Source organism: Anser anser (genome assembly GCF_964211835.1).
Source record: "Anser anser genome assembly, chromosome: 7".
NCBI lineage: Eukaryota > Metazoa > Chordata > Aves > Anseriformes > Anatidae > Anser > Anser anser.
In genome coordinates, this window is record NC_139727.1 from 11978236 (window position 1) to 11990523 (window position 12288).

Genomic DNA, 12288 nt, shown 5'->3' on the forward strand with positions numbered 1-12288 from the left:
AACGAGAAATTCTTGTTAAATTTAAAATACTGTTTGCTATCAACCTTAAATACAGGTGACCAAACATGTTTAAACCTAGCTTAGCTGGACGATGTGACCTTGGTAAGTCTAAATTGCTATCAGAAAATTATGAGCAATTTTCTACAGTAGACGGAGAAATTAAACTTTTCAGTTTTTCAGCTTCTGTTAGGAATACAACCTTAACATTAACCCTGATATAGAGAGAAACCACAGAAGGAACTACAACCTTAGCTCTAACAAATTCTCCCTAAAGGCTAATGGCAAACGTCCTTAACCTTTGCACATAGTTGGAAAATTAGTTCTAAAGCACTTACAAAATTATCCACAAAATTCGGATTCTCCAGCATGAAGAAAAGGAATCCCCCAACATGTCACTTCGCAGAGATTCCCAGCAGACCTTGCAACTTCCACAGGGAATGAGGTAAATATTTCTGAAACTGTTTTCCTAAAAGAAGTGCTTGCTATTGTGCAAGAATATAGAAATAGATTTGAAATCAGTTTTCTCATTTACTATATTTTGAGATTGGTGGGTAAGGTGTCTATCACAAGAAAAATTTTAAGCACATTGAGCTAGAATTGCATTAACACAGAAACTGATAAATTCTTCTTAGCAGGGGCATTGTCCGTGGAGTTACAGTGCTCCCCTATGTTCTCAGTGGCCCGTATGAATAAGATCAGCTCTGTTCCTCAGAGAAATGCAAAATGAATCAAGACCAACTTCAGGCATAACCTCTGCTCCCAGACTTGGCAGCTTGCAGGATGGTGTCCCAAGGATTAATCATTTCTTTCCACATGGTGTTCCCATTTTCCCCAGCTGTATAGCTGGAGTAATGAATTTCCTGCAATAATGAGCTTAGCAAAGAACACTTCAAGAGTATCACTGAAACTACTGTTTTTTAAGAAGGTGAGGTTTCCAAGCAACTTATGCACGAGAGGCAAGACGTATTTTTGTTTAGAAACCAACAGCAATAGTCATCCCCATGCACAGGAAGTTGAATGAAGAGTTTGTTGTTTGGTAACTCAAAACTTTCTTTTTAACAGGTTAAGTCCTCAAAATTCCAGTGGACATAAGACAAAACTACAATAAAAACAAACAAACAAACAAAAAACATCATGCAGGCACTGAAGAAGTTCAATCATCACATTGTACATTGTAACACAGGGGAAAAAATCAATTATATAAATTGGGGTAAACCTCAAACAATGAAAGAAAAAAGTGAGAAAAGTTCATAATGAAATCATACAAATTTGTAAATAATTATGGACCAATAATTCCCATAAGTACAATGTTCTAGAAGTAGTTGCCTTGTGGGCAACATTAATTACATCTAATAACTTTAATAACTTTTTAATTTGTATTCTGCTTGCATACTGTAACAGTCGAGTAAAAAGGGCGGGGGGGGGGGCGGCAGCTGAGCAAATCATAGATATTTCTCCTTGAAGTACTGTGCTTCATTTATTATGAGCTACAGAGGATGCACATCTATCTATAGACCCTAAGTAGAATCAAGAGGTTAAATCAGTAAAAGACCCTTCCTTTGAAGTGGCTGAGTTGTGATCCCCTGGAGAGCCACACAGATGGTTTTTTGCTCAAACACAGAAGCAGCGAGTGTCGTGGTGTCATACTTGCAACACTTGATCTAAAGTGTCCTAGATTAGCAAGACAGTTAGGGAAGGATTAAGCAACAACCAAACAAAGCCTCCAAAAATACTACAAGTCATATGCTAAGCCAGGACAAACCAATTAAGAGCTTTTGAAAGCAATTTCAGTTTACACCAATCGAATTTTAAGATTCCACAAGATCAGACAGCAAGGGAAGTTTTGTAATAGTTCACCATTATCATTTTTGATGACCAGGAAAAAAGGAGAGATTTCATACAAAAGGGGAAGGAGTGCTCTGCTAAGGTCTACTAGGAAACAGAAAAAAAGTATATATATAGACAAAAAAAATTGACAAAAGATTTCTACTCAGCGTCTTTCAAATGATGCTCTGATGTGTTTCCAGAGCTGTACAGAAATTCTTAATCAAACAGAAATTGATATTGAAACAAAAATATTAAAACAAAAAGAGTGAAAATCTTGAAAAGACGAAACCGTAAAACCCTTTTCTCCTGTTTGCCATTTCTTTGCTTCCTTCCAAAAAAAAAAAAGATTTTTCCCAAGAAGCAAATTCTTGGAGAAATTCAGCTATTAACTGAATTATTATGAAACCTCAAGGCAACAAAGAGCCGGTACAAATCAACTCCACAGAGAATTTCCTACTTTACATGTAAGAAGCAGAAATAGATATCACTGGGTTAGATAGTAGAGCCTCAAAATAACTCTTTCATTAAGTGGGGAGGAAAAGCTTTTCTAACTGCCCTTCTGTATTTAGGCCATTGTATTAGCGGACTTTTGGGGTCTACTAATAAAAAATGATATATAACCTTATGTACAGTGTAGGAGATGGGAAAGAAGGAAGTGGCAGCTAGAATTATCAACCTTAAGTTTATGGAAGTGGACAGGGAACTGACACTAAAGGCTATTACTTTCATTATTTATAATTATTGATTTTTTTGTTGCTGTATTTAGTGGTGTTGATGCTGTGCTATCTCATGCACTAAGTGTTCTCCTGGTTTCACTTGCAATTGAAGGAATCTTTCCAGGTAAGCACACCCTGATTAGGTTTTGCTAGCATCAAAACCAGAGCTTTAGCTAAATTACTTTAAAGTTGTAAGAATAACCCCACCAACAACCAGGGTTTACTTGTGCTTTCAGCATTTTTCTAAGCGCTTATTCATGGGGCCTGTGCATATTATGCTCAAGCTTGAGACTAAATTAAACTGGTCAGTGTAAAATACAAACCATTTCCAGGAACTTAATCATGTTCTAGCCCATGCCTGTGTATGTTGGAATTATGGAAATAGATGTGGCTAAATTCAGGTACTATGCAATACCAATTTGTAATAGTGCAGACATACAGATTACTGATGGCAATGTACATAACTCAAATACACTATGATTATAATAAAATAGTTCAGAAAAAGTGATGGAAATCTGAATGACAGGAAAAACATTTCCCAGAAATCCTCAGCTTTTTTCCTAGCTGAGAAACCAGATGAGAATGAAGACCCAGAAGACGCCCCAGTCTCAATGAGCAGTCGAACAAAGCTGGGGCATGTACTTGCCCGTAATCTCTTTGAAGCCTCTCAAGTGCAGTTGACCATGCCTGTAACACAGGTTCTGTTTGTTCTATTTCTTGCTGGAAATGCAGAGAAAAAAAACACTGTTTGAAGACTTTTCCCATGCTTACAGGGAAAATAATTAGTAGTTCAAGTCCACGTACTGTTAAAATCTAACACATCCAGAATACCAACTGTGCCAGTAAACGCCAGTCAATGGTGCAACTCAAATGCTACTAGGAAAATCAAAAAGGGTCACCCAGAACCAGAGGGCCAAGGCTTAATAAAACCACAAGGTAAGCATGTAAAAGTGGAAATGATAGCAAAATAAATATGCCAAGTGTATCTCCCTGCCTTCATTTTGTTTCCTTTTTTTTTTTTCATTTTTATTGCCATTGGTTTGCTTGCTTTCCTTTCACCTCTTTATTTTATTTATCAATAATGATATACGCATTAAAAGACACAGTGCACATGTTAAGTCAACCAAGAACTTTTAGAGGACACCTGCTTGAGAGGTGTCACTCCTTGAACAAAGCAAGAGTATTTGAAGCTGTAGTTTTGCTTCCAGTTTGGAATGAGCAACAGGAATTATCATTTTAGAGACATTCTTAAAAAAATAATCTTTTTTTTTTTTCTTTTTAATTAAACGATCTATTGCTGATTTTATTTAGGAGTTTGGCTATCATCCTTTTTATTCTACTTAGTAATTTTGTCTGAGAAACAGTTTCACTGCATACAATTCTCTACCCCTACTTTGTGTTATTTAGTTGCTAAATTCATCTGTTGATCATAAACTTCTCCTTTTGGCAGTTCTATAGGATAACCTGTCTTTTTTGATGAGCTATGAAACATTCTTTGTATCGCCTAGTTTGATAGTGGTAGAGAAAGAAAGAGGTGGCTTCTTGGCATCAATGCACACACAGACGTTTAACTGTTAAATTTGTATTTAGTTTAAAGCTATTTTGCAGTAAATTAATATTTTAAATGTACTAATCATATTTGTTTAAAAATAAATGTATAGTAAGACATTCTGAAATTAGCAGCCAGGTTATCCCCCAAGTTTACAACTTTTGCAGACATCATTTTTTTTTTTTTAATAAAAACTCACTTTTTCAATATGAAGGCTTAAATCAATATGAGTAATAGGCATTGTTATCATATGCTAAAGGAGTGATGTGGAAGTTTTATGCTAGAGTTTTACATCAGCTGTTAATTGTGAGTTTGTCGACACAGACATGAATTTCTCTTACAGTTAGTGTTAAAGCGAAGTGGCATGTGAAATAGCACGAAAATATACGAAGTATGTACTGCCAGCTAGCTGTACTGTGAGAGTACGCAACAGAACACGTTTTGTTAAAGAGAATATATAGAAAGACAAAATTAAAAGAAAGCCAATGTGTCTCCTTTCTCCTATCTGCAGCCTATGGATCAACTTAACCTTTCCAAAGAGGAGAAGAGAAAACAATGGTCTCTCTGGAGCCATTGACCTGGTGGGGCTCAGAGAGTCTCCTGCAACATGGATGATCCCACCAACAAAACACCTGAAAGGAGCAGGGGAGCTTGCCACCATGGGGGTTACACTCAGTGCCAGCTGCAGAGAAATAGTGGAAAAACAGAAACGTTTCTAAAGGCTGTGGACTATGTTGGAAAGCCCCCCACGTTTGCTAGATTGTAATAAACAGGGAAAGAATAGCTCTTGCCACTATGGTTAGAAGTCTTCGTGCAGTGGTAAGAAGAGGATTGGTTTTCAGGCTTGCTATTTAGTTCATGCCAGCCATCGACCCAACTTAGAGAGTGGCCCTGTTATAATTTATTCTGTGATCCTACCAAAATCATAGCTCTAAAGAGCAGAAAGCTTTAAGAGAAAGGCTCATCACAGTCTCAGTCTTCAATTGAGTTTGATTTTCTTTAGTGTGGACCACTGACAATTATAAATTATTTTGTAGGAACTGATCATTAAAAGAGAGCACTTAAAAATCAATTCATTTTAGAGGTTAAAAAGTGACTGGTTGTTTTAATTTGATTGGTAGTCTTCAAAGAGGCAACATTTTAATTTAAGGGTCAACTTGTTCTGAAAGGCTAACCAATCATGTAATCTAGATAAGTCTCAGTCTAAATAGGATAAAGATGGCCATGCATAATTAAAGTATTCAAAGGCACCTTTGTCAGCTCACTGCAAGCGTTTGGGATGCCTTGAACCATACTAAAGGAACACTCATTGAAGTGAATAGTTTAAAAGATCTATCATATTAGTATGGATAGTGAATCCTAATACATACTAAGAACTAATTTTAATTTAGTCATCCCTATGTGATGAGAATTTGTAAAAGAGATTAGCAAGGTTTGATTATCTCTACTTGAGAAAACTTGAAATGTTCCATGTTAAATTTGCAAGTTTAACTCTATTGGTTTCTTACAAATCTTTTGCTTTTGCTTTCCATAGCTCCTTCTCTACTTATGTCACTTAATAAAGCATAAGTTTACGTAGCTCTGTCTTTAACTAAACACCAGGAAATCTAGTATGCTAGTGAAGAATGTTTTAAAAGCTATTTTTCATTTGATTGTCATTACAAAGTCTTCTTAGTTACTTTGCAAATAAGTAGCCTATTACAATGGAAATTTCATTAACAAAAAAAAAATCAAAAAAATTTTCTTCGTCATAGAGTTTTCTTGAAAAAATAAATGAGCACAGAATATACTATCTTGAGCTCAGAAGGTCTAGAAAATATAACTTTATTTACCTCTTCACACCTATAAGCTATTGCTGACAGCATGCCTATCAACTGATACCTAAAGGTTCATATATTCTGTCATATTATATATCTTTATATGTGTGTATATATATATAAATATATATATATATTTGCATGAATTGGATAGTTTACCAATCTTCCAAATACTAAGTTTTTCATTTTTCAGAGAAGACTCATTAATATAACCCCAGGAAAGGTTAAAGACCGAACTGTATGATCAGGAATCTGAGCTCCTGATAGACACATCAAAAGGAAAGCAGGCATTATTGCTTTTTGTAGATCATCAGATCTAGTTAGTGGTTCACTCCGTGTTCTTCAAAAACCCAAATCCTGAGCGCTTAGTATGCTAATCTCTTAGATCATATGAAAAATCAGAAATGGGAATAAAGAGAGTACTCTCATATTTATGTACAGATTTGTTAAGGTTGCAGTTCAATCATTTGCCCAGAAATGAAAAATGGACCTTTTGAGTGAGTGACAGACTAGTTCTTTACACAGTGGATAAAAAGGCAGGAAGACATAAATTGGTATATAAAGGTTAATATTTCCAAATACTGTGAACAAAACTCTTAGGGAGTTGAAAATAGTTTCCTTCTTGGCATTCAGTAATTGCACCAAAGGTTATATTATGATGATATGCAAAAGTAGGAATCCTGATTTCATTATTTTTCCAAAAATAGATAATTTGAAAAGTAAATAATCTAATATTAGGTGACAGAGCACTAGTTTGCTGCAGAAAGAAGGTGTACAAGACTCCCAGGCTGGAGCAAAGCTTCAGGGTTGCTTTGTTCAAAAACAGAGTGGTTTTGTGAGTAAGGAGGGAAAGGCAGCACGCATTAGGACTAGATGTGTTATGCAATCACTCTGTGTCTAGGGAGCACAACAAGGAGAGAAACGACCCAGGTTAAATTATTCTTATCAAGGCTGTGCCAGTGTTTCTTGGGACCAGGGATGGTTCTGCTGAACTCCTGTGGGAACACAATGCCCAAAATGAAGTAGGTGTCTAGACTCCCACTGCAGCGTGCAGCATTTGAATAGAAAGTGAAGAAGCAATATTTTCTTCCTATTTTCAGAAACTAAATAAGAAATCTTATCCCAGCCGCCTGCCTGGAAATGGAAGAACACATGCAGTGGACACTTGCTGCCTGCAGAATTACAGCAATTTGAATCAGACTTCTTGACCAACTTATTTAAGTCCCAGAGAAAAAAAACTAACCCCCAAGTCCACCTCTCCTATGAACACAGCAACAAAGGCGAAGGAATTTGCCAGTCCTGGGACAAATGACTCTGTTATACCCAGGGCAGGCCCAATCTGATGCTATGGATGGAAGCTGATATTCTAAGAGGGAGAGAACGTTTACCTTCAATTACTAAAGCACAAGGTAATACCAGAATGAATCAGTCAGCAAGGCAGTAACTTTGAGATTACCTGATGTCTTCCCTGTAATTCCCTCCTTTTTTATTTCCAGGCAAAGAAGGGGGGGGATAACCGTGACAGGAGATACATGATGCTTTTTTCATTAGTTCTAGTGAGCTCATTTTGGAAGCCTAATAAGGTGAATTACCAACTTTTAGCCCCTGATCCCAGAAGGTGGGCCTCAGTCTTCCTCCATGCAAATTGAAAACTTTCAGTTCTTCCACAAGGCAGTGCAGAAATAAAGCAAGTTTTCCATAAATCAGAAACAATGTTCTATGTTTACACATAATGCTGTCAAACAACCCAGAACCAGACACATTCAAATTCAGACTAAACACAGACCACCTTAGATACCCTCTTCCTGACAGGCTGCTCTTTTACAGGAGTCCTTCTGGTCTGAAAGCTACACTGAATCCAGGCTCTGACTCCACGCTAGTTGTGCTCCATATGGCTCCCCTGCAATATTGTGATTTGATGGTAAGCCTCATCATGATAGATCTGATTCACTGTAGATTTAAGGTACTCAGTGAAAATTAAATATGCTAATGGTACCTACTCCTTTCCCTAGTGGTCATTTGGGGGACTTCCATACTCTGGGCATACAATTGATAGAGGAAAATCTGTTACAATGAAGGGATCATATTAATAATTAAGGTCACTGAGATAAAAATAACTACAGTTGTATAACCAAGCTCTTTATGTTATTAAGATTTATAGTGAGAATTATTAACTCTAACAGCTATTTTATCTCAAAGCAATGTCCATGAAATAGGATGACCTTTTGTCTATTACCTGTTGAGTTTACAGCATCAGAGTTCCAGCTTGATGAGTTTCCAACTTAGGCCAATTTCATTACATAGTCTATTTATACCACACTTTTTTTTTTTTTTGGATGCTTGTTTTCCCAGGCAGAAAAAAAATCTGATATGTTTATGGCATGCAAACTGGAAGAATCTCAGAACGTTTTCAGCTAACTACAATGGCTATCAAATGCACTGTTACACTGTCCTTGGGTGGGCTGGAGCGGGGAATGAAGCACTGACTCTAGCAACCCAACAGGTTAACAGTGGTAAATACTGCATTCTTTACAGTAGTAGATTAATTTTATACATGATAAGACTCCTGTGATAGAAATTAAAGACATCACAGGAATGATTTGAAAGGAATGGAATTCATAGAACAACTTTGGTTTATCAAGATTACAGCCAGGGAAAATTGCCTAAGCAAGTATCCAAAGCCTTCAAAACACTTCCTGACTTTCAAAAGGCCTTCCTTTCTGTGTGGGTATTTCTGCCTAGGCTGCCGCATGGCAATCTCCATCAAAGCAAAGACCTCCTTCTGTTTTGGGCCTTAAGGAAACAGCTGGAGTTTCCATTCCAGCTCAGCACCAGGAAGATCCAATTGGTACTAAAACCCTACGGTAGTCTGACTGAAGGATGCTGAGCCAGATGAATGACAAATAAACAGAAAAGGTTACCTAAAATACATGCTGGGGTGGTTGCTAGAGCATACAGAGAAATGTGAACCACCTTGCCATTTTCTCCCCTCAGAATATTGCTCTCACAACACCTATGAAAGTCCAAATGAATTATAAGAGTAAATTAGTCATATTGTGGTTGAATGGTTTTAAATAAAATTGACTATTATAATGTTCCAGTCTTTCTCTTTCTCCTATAATGTCTTTATTTCTCCTCTGAGATCTGCAAATTACATCTTCCCCCAATTTACTTACTCAGGCTCTCTACTGAGGTATAAAATTTTTAACTGGAGTATTATTTGATCCTTCATAGCCCTTGAGTAAACTTTTGCTGACTTTCCTCTTAAAATGATTCAAACAACAGAAACATTGCTATATGTCTCCATGAAATAATTAACAGTGCTAAATTTTGCACCAGCATCATTAAACCTTGGGACTAACACTCAGTTGAGGTAACTGAGGCCTTTTGCATTTCTTGTAGATTAATGACTTAATGCTTTCTGTCGGAGAAGATATATCAGCCTGAATCCCTCTGCAGGTGAAGGAGTAGCCTTATGATAAGTCCAGATAGAATTTCTTTGCTGTTAAACAGTGAAAAAACAAAACAAACAACACAACATGAGAAAACCAAATAAGTGAAACACTGCTAGAGAATTTGAATAGAATTCATACAGTGGCATTCATTTCCCTACAAATTAGTGTTGAAATGGCCATTGTGTCAGGTCTAATGCAGGGCAGCTCCAGCTCAACTTATGTCAGTGGTGATCAAACTAATTTTATTTCATAGCTGTATCGTATCTTCACCATCCTGCCTGTATCAAAGAAATGTTCATGCTACAAATCCGTAACAGGAAAGACTGAACTGAACAGTGAAAGACGCTACCAACCTTTATCACTTGTAACTGTGTGGGAAGAACATGTGGTTATTAAAACTAAATAGGCTAAAAACCACCACCAACAGAACCCAACCCAACCACTAAAACTGCAGCAATGTAAAGCACAGTGCGAATGTTAATCGTATACCTGTCTAAGCTCACGTCTCAATAAATCTTCAGCAGGTGCAGAGCAACTCATGAGCCTGTGACAGCAGCCCTGTACAGCGTTTCACACTGGGAAGGAGGCCCTGAATGCCCTGATAGCTTTGGCAAACCCTGCTGAAGACAATGAGACCTACTTCATTAGGACTACAACGTGATGCCCTTGAAGACAAGAATACTGATTTGTGACACGGAGAGGAACACCCATTTTTTCTTGTGCACTTGCTATGGGTTATAACCCAATGCAGCTGACTGAAAACGTCAGTAAAGGAAGAAATTTGGTAATTTTTAGATCATCCCTCTTTGGCCACCTGCTCTGAGTAAAACAACTGCTTACACAGTTTCTCTTTGTTTTTCTTTTTTTTAGATAATACTCCTGTCAAAAACCGTGTTTATCATATACTCTGCAACAAAAGCATCTGGTAATTCTAATGTGGAAGATCATCGTTAATATTATTACTATTTCCAGGTACAACACCCCAGTGTGGATATAGCCTACTGTTTCACACACACCTGTATTTAGTCTACTGTGACTTTATTTAAGTGCTTAAATAAATGACTTGATATTCAAAAATTCTGATTACCTACTGGTAGCTCCTGCTGGCTTTTGACTGACTTTTAACTTTGTGAGCGCCTTCATTTCCACAATATTTCTTTTCTTTCTACGCAGCAAATACTAATTTTTACCATCCACACTAGTGGTTATGATTTTATGCACTGGTGATAGCCTGCTTTAGTTTAAACCACACCACTGCTCTGTTAAGTATAAAACCACAGAGCATTTTGGATTACTGATTACTCTGCCAAACGGGCATCACAGCCTCAAAGATTTCTCTCTTCCTAGGAGAGGAGTAAGATCTGCATAATTTGTATTTCATGACAACACAACAGCTCACATTCTGAATTACTAGTGTTATACCCTGATGCGTGTCAGCAATGGCATTGCCGTGCTGGCTGGTTATTTAACAAAGCTAAATTAATTTGTAGCTGTCAGTCATGTTTGCCAGATTTGCTTAGATTCTGAAATTTATTGACAAGCTATAATAACTGACATTTAAATTGTCTGTTCTTGTAGAAGCAAACACAAAGCATGGAGCTAAAATATGACATTTAGTTCTAAAGGCTGGAGGAGAGGAGAGGAGAGGAGAGGAGAGGAGAGGAGAGGAGAGGAGAGGAGAGGAGAGGAGAGGAGAGGAGAGGAGAGGAGAGGAGAGGAGAGGAGAGGAGAGGAGAGGAGAGGAGAGGAGAGGAGAGGAGAGGAGAGGAGAGGAGAGGAGAGGAGAGGAGAGGAGAGGAGAGGAGAGGAGAGGAGAGGAGAGGAGAGGAGAGATCATTTGCTACTTTTGTAATTTTTCTATTTAAAGGGATTTTCTTAAAAGGTCTAACATATTTTTAAAATATCATTAGAAGATTTAAATTTACCTCCTCCTGAAATATATATATATTTCTCATATTCCTTGAATGTTTTTTATTTTCTCCTGGCAGACAAGTGCAAAAGGGTACATTCATCCTTCTCCATACCTGTACTACTGTCTCATTCAAATCATACTCAGCAGGCAGTTTGATGATGAGGAGACTGAGAGGTCCTGTCTGTACCATTTTTGCTGCTGCCACCTGGGATGGGGACTTTCAGCTTCCTGTGTGCCATTCTTCCTCCTTGCATGACCGCCCTGATGCTCACACATCCACACAGTGATGGGGAGGAAAGTGGCAAAAGCTCCAACGTCCTCCAGTCCTCCAGCAAGGTGCTGGAGGGCAGAGAGCACGTACCTTGGGACAGCTTTGTGCCACAGCACAGGGTTAGTCACAAGTACATCAGGAAGTGCTTCTTAGCTGTGCAGGTGAGGGAGCGCTCGCATGGGCTGCCTGGAGAGGTTGTGGTCTCCTCCTTGGAGGTCTTCAAAAGCTGCCTGGACATGGTGGCCCTGCTTGAGCAGGGGTAGGCCTGGGTGGCCTTCAGAGGTCCCTGCCACCCCAACCATTCCATGAGTCTGTGATGACATAATCCTGAGATTATGTCAAGGGCACCTGTACTACTAAAGAGTAACATTACTGCTGTAAGCATAGTCCACAACAAACACAGAAAAGACGCAAATAGTTAACCTTTATTATTTCTTGTGATATCAAATGCTCCCCATGTTATATTTGTTACGTAGGAGGAACAGTTTGATGAACTGACCACTGTTTGTATGCAAACTTGCCTGACTTCAGAAACATCAAGACCAGATGTGAATAGTATGTTCCTTTTCCAGTTTAAGATAAATGCTCCACTGCAAGACAGGCCAATGATCCAGGTTAGAAGTCTGTCCTTCCCTATTGGCTCTAACATAAATCAGTGAACACGAACACATATAATAGCACGTGCTACCAGCCTGAAGGGTCTGGCATGGAGGTTTGGCTCAGCCTCAGAAGCTCATTTGC

At 38.1% G+C, this 12288-nt stretch overlaps 1 long non-coding RNA gene across 1 annotated transcript in view; it reads left to right on the forward strand.

Moving 5' to 3' along the window:
* The window catches only part of LOC310902581, an 87164-nt gene extending 76187 nt beyond the window's left edge, over positions 1-10977 (forward strand). Inside the window, exons 8-9 of the long non-coding RNA XR_014586811.1 lie at positions 366-442; positions 2594-10977. This is a non-coding gene — a long non-coding RNA (uncharacterized lncRNA). The remainder of the gene's footprint in view (positions 1-365; positions 443-2593) is intronic.
* The last annotated feature ends 1311 nt before the right edge of the window (positions 10978-12288 follow it).